At 39.2% G+C, this 13,337-nt stretch overlaps 1 long non-coding RNA gene and 1 other non-coding gene across 2 annotated transcripts; one reads left to right on the top strand and one right to left on the bottom strand.

Annotated features, from left to right (window-relative positions):
- The first annotated feature begins 522 nt into the window (after positions 1 to 522).
- LOC122039610 lies at positions 523 to 1,232 on the top strand. Its single transcript, XR_006128266.1, has 2 exons — positions 523 to 592; positions 683 to 1,232. It is a non-coding gene; the product is annotated as an uncharacterized LOC122039610 (long non-coding RNA).
- Positions 1,233 to 8,539: 7,307 nt separating this feature from the next.
- LOC122044759 lies at positions 8,540 to 8,645 on the bottom strand. Its single transcript, XR_006129767.1, has one exon. It is a non-coding gene; the product is annotated as a small nucleolar RNA R71 (small nucleolar RNA).
- Between the last annotated feature and the right edge of the window lie 4,692 nt (positions 8,646 to 13,337).

The following is a 13,337-nucleotide window of genomic DNA, read 5'->3' as shown; positions in this document are numbered from 1 at the left end:
CTCACATGCTTAATTTTATGTTTATACTACATTTTGTGAGTAGAATTAATTTTGGACTTAATTGTAAATTTTTTACAAATTGTGGAATTTAATTTCATGTTTTTATGTGGTTTTGTAGGAAATTCAAAGAGCCATGGATTAGGGTCGAGTCGGATCAAATTTGGCTTGATTTGGGATGAGATCAAGCTGAATCAGTGTGGACCGTTGATCAAGATCCAGTGAGATCCTGCTCCTTCAGTCAGATCAAGTGATTGAGTCCTTCATCCTCATTTAAAGAGATTTGGACTGTCCATAGAGATCATCCTCATCCAAGTCCAATTCATCTCCAATTTGGATTAAGAGAAGAGCCCAATTTGATCCAAAAGCCTACTCTTCAAACTCATTCTTCAAACCCAATCCAAAAGCCCAATCTTGAAGCCCAATTTCAAAACCTAATTTTCCATCTCTTATTGGATCCGGATCCGGAACTCACTCAAACTTCTCAACCCAAAACCTTTACCCGACCCATTAAGAAACTTCCCTTACCTCCTCAAGCACGACACAGTAGCGGAAGATCTCTTCTCTCACGCGATTTCCTCCCGCGGCGGCTAGGGTACAACACCGACACCTCCCTCCTTTCTTCCTTTTCTCTCCGGCCGGTAGCCCTGCTTCTTACCTTTACTGCCACCGGCTGGATCTCCAGCCCTTTCTACTTCTTCTTCTCAGATACAAGCGGCGACAGCAGTAAGTACTTGGCAGGGGCAGCAAACTTCGAAGAAGATTCCGATTATCCACCTCACCGAGGGGTTCTCCGGTGAGATCCTTCACCTTCCGACTTCTTTGTCTTTCTGGAGTTCGGACGGGTAGAGGAAGAAGAAGGCAGCAGAGCATAGGGAGGTCCGACGGCGGTTCATTCCAGCACCTCCATCTTCATTTCCAGCCAACTTCCCGCAGAGGGGTTCTCCGTTGGAAAATTGGCTTCACCGTTGTCGAAGTTTGCAGCAATCCGACAATGAGCTACTGTCCACTGGTTTTGGGGGTTCCGAAACTGGGTCCTCGTGTGACGACGAGGATAGTCATTGGTATTGAAGAAGTTGTGTGGATTGTGGTTTGGATAATTAGAATTTTCTTGTTTAGTTAGTTTAATTTGGTTCATTGCTTATGTTTACTTCTGTTGATGTTTTGTGGTTGAATGCTTGTATTGAACGTTATTTCCATGTTTGAATTGCACTTACTTTGCTTAATTAGATTTATGCACGCAACGTGTTTGATCAATTGCTCAACCATTAGTTAGGTTTATTTTGATGCATTTTAATTTGGTTAATTCTTACTTTGTTTAGTTTATTCAATTTCGTTAGTTCTAGTTTTGATTGAATGCAATTAGGATAGATTAGTTTAGGTTTTGTTTAATGCTTTAGGTTTCGTTCCATGCTTAATTTCATATATGCTTCCTTTAGGTTAGATAGGGATTTCTTTACTTGCAATGTCTTTTATTCATTAGGGTTAGTTTCATTACTTGTATTGTCTTTCATTATTTAGGTTAGATTTTATTTGATGCTTCGCTATTTCGATCTTTAGTTTAATTGTGTTGATGATTAACCCATAGCGTAGAGTGACAATGCGTTGTGGATTAATTGTTAGCATCTATTTAGATTTCATTGCAGCATTAGATTAGTTTCTTACTTGCTTTGCTTTTTATTTGTTAAATTTAGAATCAAAACCCAAACCTCCATTTCCATATTGAAAATCCAAAAAAAAAAAAAAATAACATACGATCTTAAGTTTACCATCCTATCGTTACTTTCGTTGGCGGACGACCCGAGTCATTCCTATGCTACATTAGCGTAGGAGGGGTTTAGTACTTTATTATTTGATGCCCAATTCGTGACAAATTGGGTTATAATAAGTGACCATGGCATTTGCATCATATGCATGGATTACATTTATTGCTTATGATTGCTGCACTTTGTATGCTGTATTTTGGTGGTTGCATATGATTAGCATGCATACAGGAAACATGATATATTTGGTCTGACGACCCTTATGTCAGGATAGGAGGCCCTGGTGAGTATAGCTTCTTCTTCTATTGTTCAGTTGTTCCTTTTATGTTATTGATCAGGAGACTGTACTCCATGATTATTACTATTATATATCTTACTATGCATGTCAGCTTGATACCCGCTGAGTGTTGGACTCACACCATTGATATATTTTCTATTTCAGGTTGAAGCTGTTAGGAGGTTCTAGTCGTTAGTCCCCCACTAGGTGTCGAGATGCCTTTCTGGTTTCGGATTTTCTTTGTTTCCTTGCTTTGTTATGTCTACATACTTATGATGTGTAGTTCTTGTACTTATGGATTTTTATATCTTGCTTCCGGTATGATGCCCATGTTTTTCGCTGTGAAGGTTTTCCGTTGTGTTGTGTTTTTCTTCGTTGTAGTGGAGTAGATATTATTATAAACTACGTGGTTGTGTAATTAGCCGGAGGTTGATTTATTATTAACTGCGTGGATTGTTTTATTATTGCATGGTATATGTTCCAGCCGTATTGGCTGATGATTATGAGCCCTAAGGTCTATGTAGTTAGGTCCCAGATTGTCACTCGTATAGGGGAGATGCTGTTAGCTAGAGCCCTAGAGCCAATCATTTGATGATTGTATTTTGGACTTGTTGTATCATATTCTATATAAATAAAGGCATTTGGTTTTTGGTTATTATACTTACTAGTATTGGTGCCAAATAAACTAAGTATAATAACGTTCTTGAGTAGAAGGTTCTTACCTATATCAATCGATTGGTTGAATCGATAGTTAGATGATATAGGGAACACTACTCTTAATCATTCCTAGTCGAGTATTAACATTCAGGGACAATGTTAATGCAATAAGACTAGCATGTAGGTCAACTCGATGACTTGATCTCACAAGTCATGGATATAAAGATATCAAGTTGACACGTGGGTATGCATTGGAGAATGTATACCGAATGACCCGCCATGAGAAAGTATCATGGATCGTTATATGAGTGTCATATACTTTTTCATGTGGCTATTAGTATGACTATTAGTCCTTAGACCTGAAGTCACCATGGTTCCCTACATAAGGAGTTATGTACTTTGGTTTCGTCAAACGTCACCCGTAACTGGGTGGACTATAAAGGCGATTACTGAGTATGTAACAAATTATGCGGAGGAATGTGTGTGATGTAGATAGGATCTATCCCTCCTATATGACGGGAGAGACATCGGTATTCTTGATAGAGTGAGACCATGAAGTGCATGACCATGCCCAAATGAGTCAATATAAGATATTGAGCTCATTTGATTTAATGAGTCTACTTGGAGTTTAGGATTTAGATTGATCAGAGGATGACATGGTCTATGCCTCACATTGATCAATCTAGATGTCTAGGATAGAAGGACACTTGTCATATATTGTGAGGAGTCACAATTAGTAGTCACAAGGTGATGTTGGATCTCAACATTCTTGTAACTTGGGTAGTAATGATGTATTGCTAGATACCGCTCATTACTTATGCTTCTGGGTTAAAGTTGACCAGGTTGACTAAGATTGAGTTGGTTCAAGCTTGAGTCTTGATATTTGAATTTTGATGTTTAACAATATATGGAGATTGTTGGTACAATTGTCCGTCTAGGAGATTGACAATCAAAGGTTGACCAAAAGTCAAGTAGGTCATAGTTGATCAGATACTTGATTGGGAAAGTCCTAACTGGAGGTTAGGCAAGGGCAAGACCAACGGGAAGGTTGACAAAAGAAGGAGAATTCAAGTGGGTCAATGTGGACCAGATACTTGGTATAGAAAAGTCTTGATGAGTGAAGCTAGGTAGAAAGCCTTAGTAAGTGAAGCTAGGCAGTGGGAAAAGTCCTGGTGAGTGAAACAAGATAAAAAGCCCTAGTGAGTGAAGCTAGGTAGTGGGAAAAATCCTGGTGAGTAAAGGCAGGAGAAAAGTCCTAGTGAGTGAAGCTAGACAGTAAGAAAATTCTGGTAAGTGATACCATGTGGAAAAGTCCTAGTGAGTGAAGCTAGATGGTGAAAAGTCCTAGTGAGTGAAGCCAGACAGTGAGAAAGTCCTGGTGAGTGAAGCAAGTAGCGGAAATCTAGGTAGGTTATGGTTAACCGGACATCTGGTGTTCGGAAGTCCAAGTGGGACATGGAGGACCGGACACTTAACATGAGTGGAAATACAGGTGGGTCAAAGGATTGACTGAACATCTGCTGAGTGAAAGTTCAAATGGGTCATAGAGGACCAGACACTTGGCATGAGACAGTAAGTCCAAGTAGGTCAAGGTTGACTGGACACTTGGCACAAGGAGATAAAGTCCAAGTGAGTCAAAGGATTGCCTAGACATTTGGTGACGAAGTCCCAGTAGATCAAGGTTGACCAGATGTTGGGCAAAGAAACCTTAGACTTGGTTAGGCAAGTAAAGGTTGGTCAATCTATTGGAAAATTGATTGAGCTAGAGTCCCAATCGAGCATAGGCGGTCTAATCGATAAGTTGATCGATTGGGGCTACGCCAATCGATCAGTTGATAGATTGGAAGCTTTTCTCATGAGAGCATAGAATATGGCTGGATTAATCGGTTGATCGATTGAGCCACTCCAATCAATCAGGTGATCGATTGGGGCTGGTTTCTTGTGATAACATGGAAAAGAGACTGAATCGATTGGTAAGAAGTTTAATCAATTTTGAAGTTTATTGTGAAAGCAGAGGCGCTCTAGATTAATCAATTGATTAATTAAGTCTCTTCAATCAATTGGGATATGACTATTGTGCAGGTTGACGGCTAGATTTGCTTGAATCTCAAGTGCCAATCGATTGAAGGTAAGGTCAATCAATTGGGAGCCCTAGATCACAAAGTATAAAGGCATCAGACGAATTCAAATGTGCAACAATCTCTTACAACAACATTCACACGATTCTTATCCAACTTTCTCCGCTATTATTCACCAGACCTTGAGCTTGGAAGATAAGTGTTGCTGCACTTTCCAACTGATCTAGAGGCATCTTCAAGGTACAAGAGATCAAACAAGATATAAGTAACCCGTCTTGGTTTTGATGTGATCAACCAAGTCAAGTTAGGCTCTGCATTATTTGATGCCTTGCGTCTGAGTGTGCAGGGACATAGAAATGCAAGAAGTCGAGTGAAAGACGCGGTGGATGAAGGATGGCACAAGAATCGAGTCAACAGGCTGGGTGCATCTGAGAGATGAGAAGCTAAGGAAGAGTACACTGGTGGAGCAAAAATGACGTGCGCGACGCTTCTAAGGGATGAGAAGCCAGAGTGGAAGCCTACTCGAGGAGAAGGTCGTAGTTGGGTTTAGGTTTGCTCAACTTTGATTAACCGGAGCATCACCCACATGAAGAAGATCAACTAAGGAGCTGATCTGCCTCAGGGAAGGCGCCTTCAATGGCTTGGAAGGTGCCTTCCATGAATAGTGTTGAAGGATCCTTTCATCTCGTTGGAGGCACCTTCAGATGACCGTTAGCTAAAGATAAAGTTTTATCTTCGGTGATAAAACTTGTCTTGTTGAAGGCATCTTGAACCACCTTGAAGGTGCCTTCAAGTTTCGGATAGAGTTTTCCAAGGGCTATAAAAAGATCCTTAGAGCTAGGAAATTAACAACAACTTATGTAATAACTTTTCTAGTCATTTCTGAGCTGTCAACGTGTGTAAAAGGCTTCTCTACCTTCAACGAAGGAGTTATTTAGTGAGATTTTCAACACTTTGGATTAAGAACCACCTAGGTTGTAACCAAGTAAAACTCTAGCCTTTTATCTACTTTTTTAAGTTGTTATTTCTTTTATGTTAATTGTTTTTGCTTAATTAAGTTGTGTATCCTTGCTAAGCAAAAGTAAAAGATTTTTTTCCTAACTCCGATTATAAGCTATTCACCCCTCTCTAGCCGGCCGCACTAAGACCAACAAGTGGTATCAAAGTCCAACCATCTCAGAAGGACTAATCGCCGATTGAAGTAATAAGATGATGGCTGGACTGAGTATCTACACGCCAAAATTTGAAGGGGAATTCATGACTTGGAAAAATAAGATGGAGGTATTCCTCAAAATATATTTTGATTACTTTTAATAATGAAATATAGTTTTGTATCACCAAGGATTAGCAAGGAGCCGACAAAGAAGAATATTAATGGATGAAGAAGGAGCAAGCCGACTTTATGGTAAATAGTAAGGCAAAATTCCATTTGCTGAGTGTCTTATCACCACAAGAAGTTAACCGAATCAGAGCCTATGAATCAGCCAAAGAGCTCTGGGAGAAATTCTTGGAACTGCATGAAGGGACATCAAAGGCGAAACTTGTGAGATGGGACCTGCTCCGGAACTAAATTAGTAACCTCCGGATGGAATAAGGTGAAATAGTCATATATCTACACTCGAGGATCAAAGAACTAATCATCAGACTCACAAATCTCAAAGAAAAGGTAACAAACCAAGGTTCATTAAGGTACACTTTAAATTCATTTTTGAGAACATCCGAGTGGACATTGATAGTCGATTCATTCAACATCTCTAAGGACCTCAAGGTTAGTATCTTAGAAAATTTATTTTTTACCTTTGAACTTCATGAATCAAGATGTGCAGGCCTAAAGAATAAAGAAGAAAAGATAGCCCAAAACGTAGCACTGAAAACTAACTAAAAAGGCGAACCATATTCAGACACATCGCTTGATGAAGATGAGGTTGCATTTATGGTAAGAAAATTTGGTAAATTCCATAAAACTAATAAATTTAACAAGTTGCAGGCTAAGAAACATTCATAAAGCAAATGAAAGGTGAGATGTTATAACTACCAAGAAGAAGTGCATATAAGGACCACTGCCCAAAACTGAAGGACAAGGAAAAGAACAAAAGACCCACCTAGTCGAAGTACAAAAATCTAAACGCGATGTGGGACAAAATGTTATCATCAAAATCAAAAATTGAAGCCTATGACAAACTTGTACTGATGGTAAGTCACCAAGAAAATGATGAAGTGAGCTCATTGATGTGCGTAGATTTTATACACTTGTTTAGCATGTTTTGACGCACATTCACATATTTTACGTATACTTTATCTATGCATTTTTGTACTTCCATCTTTGCTTTTAGCATATTTACTCTTTTTGCTCGAATACCTGATTTTGTACATTTTTTGTACGCAGGAGTCATATTTGGAGAAGAATTTATGATCGAGGCCAAATTTTCAAGTTAACATAAGGAGGAAGACACCATCTTGGAAGTGCCACACAGACATGCCTGGGAGGGTGACCTAGGTCGTGTGGTGATGCTCACCCATGCAGCGTTGGCAGAGTAGAGGAGTGTCCAGGCCGTGTGGTGATGCTTTCCTGTGTAGCTTCTGCAGAAAAGGAAAAGGCCACGGGCGTGTGTGCATCACACGGTCGTGCCAATTTTGAAGCCAAGAGAGCCACGGCCATGTAGATATACACGACCATGCAAGCCTTCCAGAAGCCAAACAAACCCTAGTCATGTCCCAGACATGGCCGTGCATGAGTTCCAGAACTGGAGGCAGCATAGGTCGTGTAGATCTACACGACCGTGCAAGGATGGTAGTGGCAGAACATGTCACGGCCGTGTGCATCACACGGCCATGTTAGATGGGCAGTGAAGAGAATGACCTAGGTCGTGTCTCACACACGGCCGGGTCTCGGGGCCATGTGGTGCCCAAAATCTCTGCTCTATATAAGGGTTTCTTTCCTCATTTGAAAGGGAAGTTCTCCCTTTTGGAAGAGAACAAGTTTTTGGCGCCGTTGCCGGGGGCTGCGATTATAACATTAGAGATTATCAATTGAGTTAGACTAAATATAACCTTTCTTTTCATTAGCATAGTTGTAACTAATCTTTAGAATTCTGTTTTCATAATTTTTTGCATATCTTTCTACTTCTTGACAATTTATTTTGTTGTAATTCTAATTCTAATTCTAATTTTGCATTCTTGATTTCTAACATTCTAGTCTAGCTTTTCTCTGTTTTCCTTTTGATTTAAAATTTTCTCTACTTTTCTTTTGTAAATATATCTTGCAATCTTGTTCTTATGTATGCGAAGATCTAATTTTGTAGGAGAACTTCTTCCTCTAGACTACAAAATAGATAGAACATTTCACAGAAGAAGAACTTCACAAAGACATTAAGAAAAACAAGTACATTCAAGCATGAAAAATAGACCATTAAAGGATTATGTCGCACCTTATGCTAGAGGGTTTCAATCTAGCATTTCAAGACCTTCTGTTGAAGCAAATAATTTTGAGATCAAACCTGCTATTATTTCTATGGTGCAGCAGAATCAGTTTGGTGGAGGACCGCATGAGGACCCAAATCAACACTTGGAGGTCTTCTATGAGATATGCGATATAATGAAATTGCATGGTGTTCCTTCTGAAGCAGTGCATTTATTATTATTTGGGGTTTCTTTAAGAGACAGAGCTAAGCAATGGTTAAACTCTTTAGCTCCAAATAGCATCACCACATGGGAACAGTACGAGCAACAATTTCTGGACAAATTCTACCCACCTAGTAAAACGGCTCATATGAGGAATCTTATTGCAAGTTTCAAACAAGCTGACTCAGAATCTTTATTTGAAGCTTGGGATAGATATAATAATATGCTCAGACAATGCCCACATCATGGCTTGGAGAAGTGGCTAGTGTTGCACACATTCTATAATGGCATTAATTATCATACTAAGGGATCCTTAGATTCAGCTGCTGGAGGGGCACTCATGAATAAAACTCTAGATGAAGTTGAGAAAATAATTGAAAATGTAGCACAAAATCATCATCAATGGGCAAATGAGAGAAGTGGTGGCTATTCTTGTGTAAACCCAACAAAAGCGTCAGGGAAATTTGATGTTGATGTAGTTACTTTAGTGGCTGTAAAATTGAATGCTTTTACAAAGAAATTAGAAAGCATGGGAGCTAATTCAAATACGGTCAATGCCATTGTATCTACTTGTGAAGTATGCGGAAGTTCTAATCACTCTAGTGACTCATGTCCTTTAGGAGCTATCTCTGCACAAATCAATCAATTGGAGCAATGTGATGCAATCATGGGTTTTAATCAGAGACAGAACAACCCGTACTCAAATACATACAGCCCTGGGTGGAAAAGTCATCCTAATTTTTTTTATAGAAATAATCAAGAGCAAAGACCATCTATGGGGGCAAGACCTAATTTTCAGTCTGGGCAGTAGAATTTTCAACAACAATAATCTTTTCAAAGCTTTCCAATATCTAAAATTGGAAAGATGTTTGAAGTAATTATCTCAAATCAGAATGAAATGAAGCAAGATATTTTGAATCTTACTCAGAGAATGAATAATTCTAAAAAACATCAAAAGATTCAGGATAGTCAAATTTCTCAGTTAGCTTCTTCATCTTCCAGAGAACCAAGTCAACTTCTTGGGAAACCTGATGTTAATCCTATGGAGCACTGCAATCGAATTGAACTTAGGAGCGGACGGACCTTGGGAGATCCCCAAGTGACTACTCAAAAAGGGATGAATTTTGAAGAAGAGTTCTCTCCTTCAACACAAGAACCTATTCAGGTTCGAGAAGATGAGGCGAGTACTGCTAAGGTTGAAAAGACTCTTCCACTTTGCTCGCAAAGTCAAGTAGTTCCTTTTCCTCAAAGACTTGTTATGCTCAAGAAGGATGAAGAGTTTGGCAAATTCTTGGAGAAAGTCAAAGAGATATCTATTGAAGTTCCTCTCATTGATGCAATCTTACAAATACCCAAGTTTGCCAAATTCTTGAAGGACATCATGTCAAGTAAGAGAAGAAGAGGAAACATAGAGACCATAACACTTACGAAGGAATGTAGTGCTCTTTTTGAAAAGAATATTTGCCCAAAGCTAAAGGATCCAGGAAGCTTTTATATTCCTTGCAACATAGGATCTGAATTTATTGAGAAAGCTTTTTGTGATGTAAGGGCAAGTGTTAGCCTCATTCCTTATTCTATTTGTAATAAATTAGGTCTCAAAAACATTAAACTTACTACTATGGCACTGCAACTAGATGACCATTCCTGCAGGTACCCTATGGGTATAGTTGAAGACGTGCTAGTAGAGGTAGGTGGGAGTATTATTCCCACAGATTTTGTAGTACTTGACATGGAGGAGGATCCAAAAATTCTTATCATATTGGGAAGATCATTCCTTGCTACAGCTGGAGCTATTATTCATGTTAAAAACCATAAATTTTCTTTGGTAATTGGTAAGGAAAGATTGGAATATGATTTATCAAATGCCTCTAATCATGTCGCTTCTCTTTTAAATGTTTATAGCAAGGCAAACATTTACAAACTTGAGGAATGGAATTTCTATCCTCATGGGAGACCACCAAATGAGGAGTATACTTTGGTGGAAGATGTTGGGAGAAGGTCTCCCAACGAAAATGAGAAATACATCTGCCTTCTACGGGCGAGAAAAAGAGAGGAATGATCATATTGGTCGAGCTAAAGACCCTAAATAAGCGCTTCTTGGGAGGCAACCCAAGGGTTCTTTTAGTATTTTTCAGTTTCAGTTTTCATTTTATTGTTAGTACTTTTAAACTTGTTTTTGCTTTGATTTTAGGTTAAATTTTTTGCTTCCATGAGCTGGCCATGACTTCTTCATGGGCATGGAAGTGTTGGAGAAGCAAGGAAGGAGTGAAATTATCCTTTGGGAGCAAAAACATAGCTTGGCCGTGTGTCATACACGGCTAGGTATATCTTGCAGAGAACAGGGATGCTAGGGTTGTGTCTACATAACATGGCCATGTGAGGTCTCCCGAGAAGAGAGATTGCCCAGTTGTGTATCAAACATGGGCGTGTGGTGATTCCAGAGGAGGAAAGAGTCTCGACCGTATCCCACACACGGCCGTGTAACGATCTAGAAGCAAAATCTGCACTGCCCGTGCCAACCAGCACGACCGTGCAAGATTTCCTTAGAAGAAGAAGGAAGAGGTCGTGTCCCAGACACGACCATGCGAGCTGGACCGAGGAGAAGATGGCTGAGGTCGTGCATATTTGCACGACCGTGTGAACCAACCCGACGAGGAGAGGGTTGGGGCTGTGTAAATCTACACAGCCCGTGTGGTGTGACTTCCCTGGGTCATGTCTGTTATACACGACCATACCTAGGCTGTGTTGGCGGCACACCCCCACCTTCTCAAACACACTCTTCTCTCCCAAACTTTTCTCTTCTTCAACCTTTCTCTTAAACCTTCTCAGATCTAGATCTTAAACTCTTTCTTCTCCACAAACTTCATTAAGATCTAGACTTTTCTCTTCTCGTATATCCAAGATCTCCAACTCCTTAGCCAAAGATCTTGTTTCTGAAGATATATTCCTTCAAGATCTGACTTCTCTAAATAAAAATAGCACCTTTCCCCACTTAATCTTGACAACATGTCCAATATTTTGAAGAAACATCACAAGGGAAGTGGTGGATCGAGCGGAGGGAAGGAGCCAACAATGGAAAAAGGGAAACAACCAACAAAAGGCAAAGGAAAGAGGATAGCACGCGATGAAGGTAACGACAATGAATTCAATATCGTTTTTAGAAATGCATATCGTAACTCTAGATTTGAGATTCTTGTCAATAGAAAGATTGTGTGCACACGTTATATAGATCAAACCGTTCTAGACACATTAGGAATTAGAGATGATGTAGATTGGATGATTGGATTCCTAGATTGGGATGATATTTTGTACACACATCTACCTACATATACTCGCATTATTTGGAGTTCTTGAGTTCACTAGATGTTCACTTTGCCAATGAGGATGACTATGTTGGCAAGATAACTTTTAGGCTTATGAATCAAGAGTTTCAGTGGACATTTAGTGACTTTAACACTTGTTTTGGATTGTCTACTGGTAACTCTCGCAGGTTTGATTCTAGGTTTAATTGGAATCACTTTTGGAGTTCGATCACTGGATTAGAACAACCTTATGAGCCCTCTAGAGCTAAGGCTTCTCACATGCAAAACCCCGTCTTTAGATACTTACATCGTGTTATGAGTAAGACTATTTTTGGTAGAGGGGAAAGTGATAGAGTCATTAAGAAGGTAGAGCTTTATGCTTTGTGGGTTATGTTATGTAAGGTTGATTTTGATTCCAGATTTCATTTTTTGCAAACCTTAGTAAGAGCCGGGAGAGCATCCTCGAGATCAATTATTTTTGGTGGTTTGATTACTCAAATAGCTATTAATTTGGAGCTTAATTTAGATGGGTTGGAAGTCATCCATGGCAATGACATGATAGACATCGATGCATGTCTTGCTATGAAAATAATTTGTCGGGATGAGAATGGTTTTGCATTTCCTAGGAGGAATGGTTTTCCTTTACCTCTTCCTAATCTCGAATGAACTTCCATTCGCAACCCTACTAATTGGGTAATTACTGATCTAGACCCCGAGAATGTCCCTTCTATATCCGGAGACGCAGAGCCACACCTCGAGCCCTCGTCAACTAGACACCCGCAACCCTCTGAACATTCGAAGCCCGCTAGGCATTCTTTTGTCTATGGTACGGGTCCCTCTAGATTTAATTTTTCATATTTTTGTGCATCTCTAGACTCACTTCATGAGAAGCAAAATGCCCAAAGAACAATATTGGAAAGTCATTTTTCTTTATCAGACGACCAGTTTAGAGAAGTACAAGATCACTTTCAGTTTACGAGGAATTTTCAAGGTCAAGTGTCTGAATATGTCCAGGACTATGAAATTGATCAAGCTAGAATGAGGGATTTTATGCAGAGCATGAGTATTACTAGCCAACAAGTAGATGCTCTTTATGAATATCATAGAGTTCTGAGTGAATATCAACTAGGTTTTCCTAGTTTTCCTATTGGGCAACGACGTAGACCTCCTTTCCCTCGTCCATCTCCTCCATCATATTGATTTCATTGGGGCGATGAAAAATTTAAGTCTAGGGAGGTGGTTTGAAAACTTGAAAATTTTTGCATTTTCTATTTTGTTTTGCATTTGTTTTTGTTTTGCTTGGATTGTTTTGATAGTCACTTGACTGTCTTTTGAAAAGTTTTGTGGCATCCCCATTGAGAAAAAAATCAAACTTTACTTATATGCTTTCTTGTCTTTTAGTAAAAATGTTAGCACATTTATTATCTTGATTCATGATGTTTTAAATTATGCTAGTAGTATGCTTAGTGTATTTCTTTTCTCTATCTTGAGTAGCATGAAATAAGCTAAGTATCATATGGAGATAAGTTTGAAATTTGGCTTGACCTTAAGGATTTTATCTTCACTATATTTGAGCTTGGATAGTTGATATCATTGAAATAGTCATGATTCATCTTGTTTGTTTAGTACTTGGTTTCTATGG

Source organism: Zingiber officinale, chromosome 2A (assembly GCF_018446385.1).
Source record: "Zingiber officinale cultivar Zhangliang chromosome 2A, Zo_v1.1, whole genome shotgun sequence".
NCBI classification, from domain to species: Eukaryota; Viridiplantae; Streptophyta; class Magnoliopsida; order Zingiberales; family Zingiberaceae; genus Zingiber; species Zingiber officinale.
The sequence above is the reverse complement of the archived record's forward strand: the minus strand, read 5'-3'. Positions and strand labels throughout refer to the sequence as shown.